At 38.0% G+C, this 14213-nt stretch overlaps 1 long non-coding RNA gene across 1 annotated transcript in view; it reads right to left on the bottom strand.

Annotated features, from left to right (window-relative positions):
* Nucleotides 1–1529: 1529 nt before the first annotated feature.
* LOC133247490 (uncharacterized) overlaps nt 1530–14213 on the bottom strand; it is a 43171-nt gene continuing 30487 nt past the window's right edge. Inside the window, exon 2 of the long non-coding RNA XR_009736408.1 lies at nt 1530–2056. This is a non-coding gene — a long non-coding RNA (uncharacterized LOC133247490). The remainder of the gene's footprint in view (nt 2057–14213) is intronic.

The following is a 14213-nucleotide window of genomic DNA, read 5'->3' as shown; positions in this document are numbered from 1 at the left end:
TTGGTGGTTTAGCTGCTAAGTTGTGTCCCACTCTTGCGACCTCATGGACTATAGCCCTCCAGGCTTCTCTGTCCATGGGATTTTCCAGGCAAGAATACTGGAATGTGTTGCCATTTCCTTCTCCAGTGGATCCTCCTGACCCAGGGATCAAAGCCCAGTCTTCTGCATTGCAGACAGATTCTTTATTGACTGAGCTAGGGAAGCCAGGGGATTAGGCACTTACAAAAGCAATAGAAGGGTTGAAGAAATAGGTTCTGAGTTGTTCTAAAGTTGTCCAGGAATGACTGCAAAAGTACAAAACTACCTCTGAGACCAGCAACAAAGCTTTGCAAGGATCAAGAACTTGCTGCTGTCTCTAAACATCAATGTATCTATAAAATGGATGCTGGAACATGGTGCCAAGGAGCCTTAACTTGCTTGCTAGAAGTAGTCAAGAAGGAATAAAAAACAATGGTTTCTGCCTCACTTTGCATTCTGTATTGTCATGTCTCACTTGTTTGTATTAACCTTTTGGGACAGAATTTTCTTCCAGAACCCTAGCTGCAAGGGAATATGGGAAATTTAGTTTTTGTCTTTGCAACCTGTGAGAGTGAATGGAAATTAAGTGAGTAAATTCAGTTCCAGCACCCAGTAATCTCAACTCTAGGGTGGAAATGTATGTTACCTACCACAAAGGGCTTATGGGAGAGTTAGATGAGATTTAATATATGTGAAGTACGTATATATGACTGGCACATATTAAACACTCAAAAAAATTGTAGCCATTATCTCATAAAATCATCTAGTAGCTTAAAATGTATGCCTGTTCATCATATTCATGTCCCTTTCAACAAAATGATTGATTGATTATGGATTGATAAGCTTGATAAAGATGCTTTTTATGTATAATAACATAAAAATATCCATCTCCTATTATTACAAAAGCTAGCTGTTATCTGAAAACTAGGAAAACATAAATTTTCTTTAATGAATTTTTCAGAAAGTAAAAGCATACCATAGTTTGACAATAGGGCGAGGCATAAGGTAAGAGAAAGCAGTAAGGGTCTCGTCATTTTTAGACCCTCTTTGAGGGTCAGCATTGTATTTTAGAGCAGTGGGAACCTATTGAAGGATTTTAGGTTGGGGAGAGGCATTATAAGACTTGCCTTTAAAGGAAGCTCACAGATTGTTACCCGAGAACCCTATCAGGGTAATTTTAGGGTAATGAATAAATTTATGTTTTCGATTAATACATACAGAATGTCTGTAGGTGCTTTTGAATACTTATTACCTGGTGTGAATTAAAAGCCTGATTCTGATTCATATAAATAAATGAGAGGAAAGAAAGATGATGTCATCTTCTGTCGGTTTGTAACTGTGAAGGAAGCAGGTATTACCTAACATTTTCTATGAACTGGCTCCAAAGTTCTCCAATAGTTATTTAATGGTTGAGTGTGAGAGACTTTCAAAGCGCAGTTGTGCCGCAGTGTTACCTATTAGAGACCAGAATGTTGGTAAATTGCTTAATGTTACGTGACCAGACATTGGAATGGTTTAGACATTTTACTCAGGTTCTCATAATGAGACACCGCACACAGGGAGACCTCAAATTGATGTACGGAGGATGATGTAGCTACCTATGGTGAGGATAATCCTGCTGGACTGCCAGTTCATTCATGGGTTTGCATCTTCAGTCAGGGATAACAAAACTATGGTAGCATTTTTACAATTCCTTTTAAGAGGAGTAGATAATACAGTATGGTATGCCTTGTTTTAAAATCAGTGATGTCAGAAGTAATTGTAGGACATTGCACAGCTACAGGGATAGATATCAGGTCAAATGAAAAGAAGCTTTGCTGAGCAAAGCGTGCCTGTCAGCTCTGTTCCACGTCATTGGTGGCACATGCCAGCGTTGCCAGTACCATTGCAGGTAAAAGGGCACATTCCAGCTTCTTTAGTCTTGAGTGCTTCCTGTGCAGTCTAAAATTACACGAGGAGAAAGTAGGCTGAGTTCACTGGCTGGGAGCAATCTGTTTCACTCTGAGGAGAAGCCAGACTTTGTTCATTCAGTATCCAACTGTGGAATATTAAAAGAAATTGTCATTTAAACAAGCCCAAACTCTACGATTACATTAAAAGAAGTATTGGGATGGCCACAAAATTCGTTTGGGTTTTTCCATAAGATCTTAGGGAAAAACTCAAACGAACTTTTTGGCATAACCCAGTTGTTGTTGGATTTGATGCTTATAAAGGCGTTCCTGGTTCTTTTCCTTACACTCATAATCTAAGAGTTAGTTTCCATCCTCCTACTCTTCCTTGAATCCAGTGGAAAAAGTATAATTCAGTGTAAGTGTGACTTTCTGAAACTGTATCTTGGCACTGTTAAGATGTTTAGAAGTTTAATTACTAAAGATGTCTGTGAGTCTGGTCAGTACTTTTACCAATTTGATATACTTATTGAATATTCATTGAGTACCTACTGTGTGCTGGGCTCTCTCGAGCAAAGTTTTTCAAGTACGTACCCTGCTGAGGACAAATTTTTCTGAATCCTCACAGTCTTTGTATTACAGACATGGAAACTGACTGCTGCCCAGCCAGGAAAAATGAGTTACCCCATGATGACAGAGAGGGTCACTTGACTAGAGTTCCATAGATGAGCCAGATGAATTGTTTACCGACCTACCCCTTTTCATTAGTCATTTTCATGTCATACTTACATGACCTGGAATAACATAAAATAGCTGTAAGACCTAAAACATTACTTTAAAGAGGTATTCTTAAAAAAAAATTGGCAGTATTCTTATGTTTTACAGTCTCTAAGAATGTGCATGTTTAGATTAGATTCTTAAAAGAATACACAAAGAAACAGGTGATATTTATTAATAATTAATAGTTTATTAAAATTTTTCAGAAATTATTTCCAGCTCTCAAATCATACAAAAATGATAAAAGGGGGAAAAGTAGGAAAATTTAGGAATTCCACAAATCAATCAAAGTGATATACTACATTAAACAAAATGAAGGATAAAAATCCCATCACAGTAGATGCAGAAAAAGGATTTGACAAGATTCAACACTGATTCATGATAAAAACTCTCAACAAAGTTGGTATAGAGGGAACATAGCTCAATATAGCAAAGATTTTTTTCTGAGAAATCTCAGCTAACATACTCAATGATAAAAAGCTGGAAGCTTTTCCTCTAGATTCAGGAACAAGACTAGGATGCCTAGTCTCATCAGTTATATTTAACATAGAATTAGAAGTCAGAGTCACAGCAATCAGACAAGAAAAGAAATAAAAGACATAAATTGAAATGGAAGAAGTAAAACTATCACTAATTTGCAAATGACACGATACTATATATAGAAAACCATAAAGGCTCTACCAAAAAACTATTAGGACTAATAAATTTAGTAATGTTATAGGATACAAAACTAATAAGCAGAGACCTGTTGCATATCTATACACTAATAATGAACTATCAGAAAGGACTCAGGAAAACAATCTCATTTACAATCTATTCAAGAAGAATAAAGCACCTAGGAATAAATTTAACCCAGGAGATGAAAGACCTGTGTTCTGAGCCCTATGAGATATTGGTGAAAGAAATTGAAGATGATATAAATAAATTGAAAGACAGTGTGTGTTCATGGAAAAATTAATATTGTTGCAGTATCGATATTATTAAAAAAAATCTACAGATTCAATGGAATCCATGTCAAAATACTCATGGCATTTTCCACTGAACTAGAACAAATGAATCCCCAAATTTGTATGCAACCACAAAGGATCTTGAATAGCCAAAGCAGTCTTGAGAAAGAAGAAAGCTGGAGTTATTATGCCCCTTGACTTCAAACTATACTACAAAGCTATAGTAATCAAAATAATATTGTACCATCACAAAAGCAGACACATAAAATCAATGGAACAGAACAAAACACAGAAATAAATCCATACTTACAAGGTTAATTAATCTATGACAAAGGAGGCAAGTCCATACAATGGGAAAAAGACAGTCTCTCTTAAATAAGGGGTGAATGGAAAATTGGGCAGCTGTTACTACGTGTAAAAAATGACACTACAATATTACAATATACACTGCAATCATACCATATGCAAATATAAGCTCAAAACGGATTAAAGATTTGAATGTAAGATCTACAACCATGAAATTCCTAGAAGAAAACATGGGCAATATGCTCTTCAGTATTTGTCTTCATATATACATCTTTTTAAATCTGTCTCCTCAGACAGGAAACAAAAGCAAAAATAAACAAATGAACAAAAACAAAAACAAAAAAATAAACAAGCTTTTGCACGGCAAAGGAAATCATCAACAAAACAAAAAGAACCTGTAGATGAGATCCAGGCATGTTCAGGGTGGTTTGGCTGTAGAAAAGACAACCTACAGATAGGGAGACATTTTTTTTTTTGCAAATGATGTAACTGACAAGAGGTTAATATCCAACATATATAAACAGCTCATATAACTCAGTATGAAAACCCAAACAACCCAATCAAAAAGTAGCCAGAAGACCTGAATGGATATTTTTCTAAAGCAGACATACAGATGGCTAATAGGCATATGAAAAGATGTTCAACATTGCTAATTACTATAGACATACAAACCAAAAACCACAATGAGATATCACCTGACAATGATCAGAGTGGCTATCATCAAAAGGATGACAAATAACAAATATTGGTAAAGATATGGAGAAAAGGGAACCGTAGTACACTGTTGGTGGGGATGTAAATTGGTAAAGCCATTGTTGAAACAATGTGGAGATTTCTAAAAAAATTAAAAATAGAACTACCATAGCATCTAACAATTCTGCTCCTGGGCATTTATCCAAAGAAAATAAAAACACTGATTTGAAAATGTAAATGTGCTCCAAAGCTTATTGCAGCATTGTTTATAATAGCCAAGCTACAGAAGCAACCTAAGTGCCCAGCAACAGATGAATGGATAAAGAACACAATGGAATATTACCTAGCCATAAAAAAGAATGAAATCTTGTCATTTGTGTCAACATGGATGGATCCGGAAGATATTATGTTTAATTAAATAATTAAGATAGAGACACATACCATACATGTTCCCTTATATCTGGAATCTAAAAAACAAAACAAATAAATATAATAAAACAGAAACAGACTTACAGATACAGAAAACAAACAATGGTTACTAGAGGGAAGAGTAGAGGGGAGAGAAATGAAATAAGTGAATGGAGATTAAGAGGTATAAGTACCAGTTACTAAGTAAATAAGCTATAGGAATACAATGTATAGCACAGGAAATAATGTCACTATTTGATAATAACTTTGTATGGTGTGTAATCTATTAAAACATTGAATCACTATGTGGTACATCTGAAACTAACACAATATTGTAAGTCAACTATACTTCAATGGAAACAGTTTCTGTGGTGCTCCCACCCCAGCAAGGATGCAATGAGTGGAATAGGATGAAGCGCATCTAGATAGCATAATTGAAATGGGGCATTAGAAGAATGAGAGTGACATATTTTAAGTACTCTTTTCAGATTTTCCCATTGAAAATATTAAAAAAAAAATAATTCTGCAAACAATTAAAATTGCATTTCCCAGTTTAAAAAGTGGAGAAGGCAATGGCAACCCACTCTAGTACTCTTGCCTGGAGAATCCCATGGATGGAGGAGCCTGGTGGGCTGCAGTCCATGGGGTCGCTAAAAGTCGGACATGACTGAGTGACTTCACTGTCACTTTTCACTTCCATGCATTGGAGAAAGAAATGGCAACCCACTCCAGTGTTCTTGCCTGGAGAGTCCCGGGGACGGGAGAGCCTGGTGGGCTGCCCTCTATGGGGTCGCACAGAGTCGGACACGACTGAAGTGACTCAGTAGTTAGTAGTTTAAAAAGTAAAGATATAGATCAAAAATAACAACACATATATCTTGTTTGGGTATGTAGGAACTCCAATTAATTTCTAGGTGAAACAAGTCTGTTTCTATGTTTCAAGGAGAAAAATTATCACTTTAATGAAGCTTATATGTAAATTTACATCCTTAATTTTGATAAATGCTCATTTTTATTAAAAATATTTTCTGTTTTATTCATTGTCATTTAATGTGTAAGCTCTTTTGTTTTTCATAATTTTCAAAATGTTTTTTTATTTTTTAGCTTATTGAAAATTTGAGTTTTATTTATTATTTTTGAGAATTTTAATGTTTCCCAATGTGTTTAGTTCAATCTTGTTATTGTTATTTCACTTATTTAATTTTCCTCTGGATTCATTTTTCTCCTTGCGTGAAACTCAATGTTTAATTCTTGTCTCACTTTCATTCCTAATGACAAAGAAACTATATTTCTAAAAAAATGCTTAACAGCAATAAAATGCCTCATTAGAATAAGTTTTAACTCCTCAAAGTGCCTTCCCATCTGCCTTCTCATTTGATCCTCAGATTAACCCCTAAAGTTGGAGGTTATAATTATAGTTTATCTCCACATGTCAGATGAAGAAACAAAGAGGCCAGTAAGTTATGTTAATAACTTGTTCAAGGTAGATAGCTGATTAGTGACAGTATACATCTCATGACAAATTTTAAAATTAAAAAATACTATAATAATAATGCCAATAGTCTACTTTGGAAACCCTGACCAAAACTATAATAGATATATTTTTTTGATCTAAAAGTGTTCTTATCCAGTTGTGAGCACTCACTTTCTGCCTGCTAACAACTCCCACATTTCTCTTTCTGCCCTGTCCTCTCTCTTGAGCTCCAGTCTCACATATTCAAGGGCTTACCTGATGCTCCTCTGTGGTGCCTCATAGACATCGTGATTGGAACAGAAACAAACAATGGGTCCTGGCCCCACCCCCAGAATGTTCTTCTTGCAGAGTTACCCATAACAGTAAATGGCAACTTGCTTTTCTAGTTGCTTAAGATAAAAATCTTGATGTTATTTTTGCCTCCCTTCTCCCCCTCCCCCCACGAACACATCTATCGGCAAATTTTGTTGGTTATATCTTCAAGACATATGCAGAATATGAGCTACTCTGTTATAGGTTGGGATCCCCGGAAGCTGACTCAGGAAGCCATTAGCAGGTAAAAAGTTATTCTCAAGACCTCTTGGGATCATTGTTTGTGGATGGGAGGGGCTGAAAGTAGGATCAGGCAGGGGGCAATTAGTCAACAACTCAAGAACGATCTCAGCCAACTCTGCAGGGAGATCTGAGACTGGGATGACTTCAGAGATCCCTCATTGTAGAGAACGGGCTCTTTTTTCTACTGTTGCCTGGGTCAATTAGTGGATACAGACTGACCACAGGAAGAGGTGTAACCCTGGGTGTGTCAGCTCTCTCTAGATAAGGACAGGAAGGAATGATTACTGCTGTGGAGGGAATTTCAGGGTGATGCAAACAAGAGTCTGGGATTGAGAGGCTACTTCAGAAAGAATGGTTCAGAAGTGCTTTTTTTGGGAGCACTGACATTGAGTTGTGATCTAGAAAACTGAACGATGGACAGGATCTAGCCCTTTCAAGTGCTGGTGAAAGAGAATAGGGTGAGCTTGGTGGGTGGAAGGGTCAGACTGAAAGCCACAGTGGCTGGAGGGTCATGAGGCGGGGAGGGTGTTAGGTGATGGAGTTGAGCATGTAGACATGGGCTTGATTGTGAAAGATCAGGCCAAGGAACCTGAATTTTATTTTAAATGCAAAAGAGAGCCATGAAAAGTTTGAGTTACATAACAGTCTCTCTGGTTGTTATTGGAGCATGGCTTTGAGGAGGCAAGAGGAAATTTGAGAAATAAATTTTTGCAGTTATTGTGGTGGTCCAGGAGAGAGATGATTTTGGCCCTGATTAGAACATTGGCCAGGGAACTGAGGAAAGGTGGGGAAACATAGGATATATCTTATATTAGAGCTAATGGTAGATTGGGTGTGGGAGGCAAGGAACCAAGGAGACAATTAACAATAATTTTGGGTTTGAACAACAGGGTGAGTGGTAATTTGATGGAAGGGTTGGCGACCATGTATGCAAATGTATGTTATAGCTAATATTTATTTTGATAAAAATAATTAGTAGTTTTTTTGTAGTTCCAGATATTGATATATCTTACGGAACTTTAAAAAATTGGGGGGAACTAGTTTACATTAGATTAATTTCTCCAGATGTGGAGGCCAGTGACAATAGAACCCAGCTGTTTATGTTTAGAACTCACAGGCAGTAACTGCTTGACTTTCTTGCTTTGTCTAGGATCAAGTTTACACTTCTACATCAACTGAGCAACTCTGGAAAATTTGTCAAAACAATATAGATTCACCATAGTAAACATTTCAGACATGTTTACATTCCAAGATCTGTACTCCTGACTAAGCTCTGAATATACACCCGTTTACACTAGGTTCTGAGAATAGTGTGGTTCACTGTGTATCTGGAAAAAAAGGAAGGAATCTGCTATTTTATATGAATAATCTCAAAAATAGGAAAATAACTTGACAAAGGCACCAAAAGACCCCAGAAAGGGCTATGGAAGAGTCGCCTTCCCATGGTACTTCTGCTGACTCTTCTTACCCCAAACCTGGATGTCACCTCAACTCATAGATATAGGATGAAAGTGTAACTCTAAAGGACTCTCAATAATATCCTAAGTTTGTTCAAAGATCTGAGTGAAAAGTGCCACAGTGATTGATGTTTATTGCAATGTTCGTGTCAGGAGGTTTGCCTGATGGCCCTGAAGACCGTCTTTTCTGTGGAGCTATCTGGCATGTGTGATAGTAGCAGAAGTGTTCTCAAGAACAGGTCAATGTGTGGGCTCTGTACTGATTTTTTAAGTAGCTGAGGGTGTGTCATCATCATCAGCCATACTCTTTTGAGCTTTGGGTCTTTTGCTGAAGTCTTAATAAAGTATGTAATAAGTATTAACAGCACCGAAAGAGTGACCTGAGCAAGAGAGCTGTTATACAGGTTTCTGTTGCCAAGGTAAGCAGCACGGTCCATTTACTTGATGGCTTTGGCACAATCCTTCCTGGCACCTCAGAGATGAGCAATGCAATGTCATGTCCACTCACATACCTGGTTATGAGTCAGGGAGATTTGGGTGGACACAGAATAAAACATGGAGAGGGACTACAAGTACATTGTGAGGGTTGTGGGGTGACAAGTCATACCTCAATTTCCCATTCATAGAGATTTGCCAAAGATCAAATTCAGTCTCATGAACATAATCCACCTATCAGTAAAATATTTACTAATTTCTTGCCAAATCAAAAATTTAACAAAACTAAATCGAATTAAATCAAAGATAAAGAGCTTTTATGAGATTCCACATAGTCTTTATTTCAATTTGGGTCTGATCTTTTGTAGAATTCTATTTACCTTTTTTGAAAGGAGCTATTATTTTTTCTTATTTTTATTATACACATAATGTCCAGTTTCAGAGTCTTTTGCCTGTGAATTGAGAGACAGAGAATCATAGGAGACTCTGGGTCTGGCTTTCCATCTCCTTTGCAGCCTTCATTCATCTCTGACCTTCTTACTCCTATCTGTTCAGTAAAGACAATGACCCATTAAGAGTCACAAAACAGTCAGGGACAAAGATTGCAATATCTTTTTTCAAAGCCAATCCGTCAGCAGCAATACCCTGTGCCAGCTAAGCACTGAGCCAGGCTCAGGAGATGCAGAGGTAAAGACAACCGTGACGGCGAAGGAGCAATTGCTTTTACGTGAGGTTACTTGGATGGCAAGGGAGGCGGAACAAGAGGAGACAGAGAACTGGCAAATCATTTATATATTCAGTTAGATTAAAAAATACATTTAAGACTCTGGATTCAGCATCCCAAATCTAGAATAAGGAACCAAGCAGGCCTTTGCTTAATTTATTGAGATCATGGGTAGAGTGTTCATATGGGGTCCTTTGGGAGGAAGGTGACTGTTATGAATAGAATAGGATGTACAGCAGCAGAAGAAGCCACACAAAAAAAGGAAGAGGGAGAAAAAAGGTCCCCAAAGCATGTATTGATGCCAAAGAATTGATGCCTTCAAACTGTGGTTCTGGAGAAGACTCCTGGGAGTCCCTTGGACTGTAAGGAAATCAAACCAGTCAATCCTAAAGAAAATCAACCCTGAATATTCATTGGAAGGATTAATGCTAAAGCTGAAGCTCCAGCACTTTGGCCACCTGATGTGAAAAGCTGACTCATTGGAAAAGACCCTGATGCTGGGAAAGATTGAGGGCAGGAGGAGAAGGGGATGACAAGAGGGTGATACAGTTGGAGGGCATCATCAACTCAATGGACATGAGTCTGAGCAAACTCTAGGAGATGGTGATGGACAGGGAAGCCTGGCATGCTGCAGTCCATGGGGTCACAAAGAGTTGGACACAACTGAGCAACTGGACAACAGCAAAGCAAGTATATGATTACCGTTGCGCAGTTTTATGAAGTTGTCTACATACACAGAACAAGTATGTTTAAAAAAAGATTACTAATTGTTAGAGCCAGAAATGACTTAGAGATCATCAGATTTAAAGATTCTCTAACTTGGTGTGCATCAGAATCTCTTGGGGAGTTCTTAAAAAAATGCAGCTTCATAGACCCTATTCCAATGGCCAAGATACATGGTCCCTAGATAATTCCAGAACATTTTGTGCTTTCAGAAAGACTTATTTGTCCAGTTTTCTTAATTTATAGAAGAGGAAATTGGCATCCTGAAGGGTTAATGTGCTTGTCCAAGGTCATATGTTTAATGACTCCCACCAATTTAATCTTTATTGGCTGTATGCCCAGGCAAGGAAAAAAAATACATTCACTTTGGGAAGTATCCAGAGATAATTTTTTTCCTGTTTTATGGTAGAAAAAAATGGAAATGTGCAAGCAAGTTAGAAAAAAAATGACTACATATGTGAGTATAGTTGAATAGTTATTTTTTTAGCTATAAAATTTTGTGATAGATGAAATTACATATTTTCTGCTTTCTATTTTTGCCTAAACTTAAAAAAGGTATTTATTTTATGAGCTACTTCTACCAGAGTTTATGTGGCATTAGGCACAGTAAACTGAACTTCGCTACAGCCCTAATATAGGTAGTCAAGGCTTAAACTTTTAGATGAGGAAACAGAGAAAAGCAGTGTAATAGCTCACCCAGTAAGACTGGACTTGTAATGGAAAGAGAAATTATCTGGTGCACGTGTGTGCTGGGTGCATAAGATCTAGAGTCCAAGGTACTGAATTTTATTAAAGTAACTTTGGATTTAACCTCATCAATCTATTTGCATTCTACTCTTGCCTTTCTGACAATGATTAACACTAATGTTTAGTGCATGGTCTAAAGTATGTTCAAACTCTCTTACCAAAAGGAAGTTCTTTTGTAAGGAGCTGGCCCTTAGGTCGGAGAAGGCGATGGCACCTCATTCCAGTACTCTTGCCTGGAAAATCCCATGGATGGAGGAGCCTGGTGGGCTGCAGTCCATGGGGTCGCTAAGAGTCGGACACGACTGAGCGACTTCACTTTCACTTTTCACTTCCATGCATTGGAGAAGGAAATGGCAACCCACTCCAGTGTTCTTGCCTGGAGAATCCCAGGGCCGGGGGAGCCTTGTGGGCTGCCGTCTATGGGGTTGCACAGAGTCAGACACGACTGAAGCGACTTAGCAGCAGCAGCAGCAGCTCCTAGGTATTTGAAGCACAGGGAATTGCTTCTCCAAGGGTAGAGATACAGAGCCCAGCTGCCAGGAGAAGCAGCCACTTCCTAATGTAACTGCTCAGAAAGGTTAGAGGAGAAAGCACAAGAAATAAAATTGCTTCCCTGTCTTATATAAATCGTCAACTGTGTTTTACAACAGTGTACCAGTGCTCCAAACCATTCAACTTGAGTAACTGTGGTTGAACGTCATTGTTAAATTTACTTGGGGATCACATTAATCCTTGTCTTGAACATAATGTGCCAGATTTCTGTGATGACAAGCAATCCACAAAGGGAACTAAGTACAGTCTCGGGAGCAAGGTTTTAATCAGACTCAAAAATAACTCAGAGGCCGTTTGGCTTTCCCTTGAAGAGGAAATGCTCCCTAGTTTGATTCAGGGCAATTTGGGGGAAAGTTTTTCCCTTTGACTGTTTTACTTTTTGTGATTACATTTGTTTTGAATTATTAAAAAATTAATTTTCAATTAAGATTGGAACTAAGACGGAGTCACATAATGGTGGTTGGTAAGGAAGCATTCTTGACTGGTATGCCAGTTACTTGGATTGTTTTATTCTGCTCACCAGGAGTGGTGTGGCTTCTGGCCTCTGCGAGTATATATTTTCTGCACCTATAAGAATGTTAAATTGTGAGGTTCAGCCAGAATTCATAATTATAAATGAACTTCAGGGTCCCATTATTTAGGTTCTAATCTTTCAGAGGTGATTCCATAGGATCACTGATTATAATTTCTATAGTTTTATACAGTGTTAAGTGAGCTTTGTGTTTATGGGAGTTGGTAGTACTCTTGTTTGGTTTGCTGGACGTTGATATTTTTAACTGGTTGAAAGTGAAAGTGTTAGTCGCTCATTCATGTCTGACTTTGCAACCCTATGGACTATAGCCCACTAGGCTCTCTGTCTATGGAATTCTCCAGGCAAGAATACTGGAGTGGGTAGCCATTCCCTTCTCCAGTGGGTTAACACCTACAAAGAATTCAAAACATTTAGCAATATATATATATTTTGAACTGGTTTCCTAAAGCTGAGGAAATACAAGCAAAAATAGATAAATTGAACCTAATTAAACTTAAAAGCTCTTACACAGCAAAGGAAACCATTGACAAAACAAAAAGACAGCCTGCTGAATAGGGGAAAATATTTGCAAATGATATGACTAACAAGGGGTCAATATTCACAAAGTATAAACAACTCATACAGCTCAACATCAAACAACCAAAAAACCAATTAAAAAATAGGCAGAAGACCTACACAGACATTTTCCCAGGGAGGATGTACAGATGACCAACAGGTACATGAAAAGGTGCTCAACATTGCTATCATCAGGGAGATGCATATAAAAGTCACAGTGGTAATATAAGACCTTTCAGAATGGCTATCATAAACAAAAAAACAAACACAAATAACAAATGTCGGCGAGGATGTGGAGAAAAGGGAACCCTTGTACATGGTAGGAATGTAAATTAGTGCAGCTATGGTTGAAAACATTATGAACATTTCTTGAAAAACTAAAAATAGCACTACCGTGTGACCCAGCAATTCCACTCTTGGGCATTGTATCTGAAAAAATCCTCTACTAATTTGAAAAGATATCTGCACCCCAATGTTCACAGCAGTGTTATTTACAATTGCCAAGATATGCTGCTGCTGCTAAGTTCTTCAGTCGTGTCCGACTCTGTGCAACCCCATAGATGGCAGCCCACCAGGCTCCTCTGTCCCTGGGATTCTCCAGGCAAGGATACTGGAGCGGGTTGCCATTGCTTTCTCCAATTGCCAAGATATGGAAGCAACCTAAGTGTCCATCTACAGATGAAAGGATAAAGAAGATGTGCCATATCTCATCCTCTGTCATCCCCTTCTCCTGCCTTCCATCTTTTCCAACATCAGGGTCTTTTCCAATAAGTTGGCTCTTCACATCAGGTGGTCAAAGTATTGGAGTTTCAACTTCAGCATGAGTCCTTCCAATGAATATTCAGGGTTGAATTCCTTTAGGATTGACTGGCTTGATCTTGCTGTCCAAGGGGCTCTCAAGAATCTTCTCCAGCACCACAGTTTGAAAGTATCAATTCTTTGATGCTTAGCCTTCTTATGGTTCAACTTTCACATCTGTACATGACTACTGGAAAAACCATACCTTTGACTAGATGGACGTTTGTTGGCAAAACAATGTCTCTGCTTTTTAATATGCTGTCTAGGTTTGTCATAGCTTTTCTTCCAAGGAGCAAGCATCTTTTAATTTCATGGCTGCAGTCACCATTTAGTGATTTTGGAGCCCAGGAAAATAAAATCTGTCACTTTATCCACTTTTTCCCATCTATTTGCCATGAAGTGATGGTACCAGATGCCATGATCTTAGTTTTTTGAATGTTGAATTTTAAGCCAGCTTTTTTCACTCTCCTCTTTCACCTTCATCAAGAGGTTCTTTAGTTTCTCTTCGCTTTCTGCCTTTAGAGTGGTATCATCTGCATACCTAAGGTTATTGATATTTCTCCTAGTAATCTTGATTCCAATTTGTGATTCATCCAGCCCTGCATTTCTCATGATGTACTCTT

This window comes from Bos javanicus, chromosome 5 (assembly GCF_032452875.1).
Source record: "Bos javanicus breed banteng chromosome 5, ARS-OSU_banteng_1.0, whole genome shotgun sequence".
NCBI classification, from domain to species: domain Eukaryota; kingdom Metazoa; phylum Chordata; class Mammalia; order Artiodactyla; family Bovidae; genus Bos; species Bos javanicus.
The sequence above is the reverse complement of the archived record's forward strand: the minus strand, read 5'-3'. Positions and strand labels throughout refer to the sequence as shown.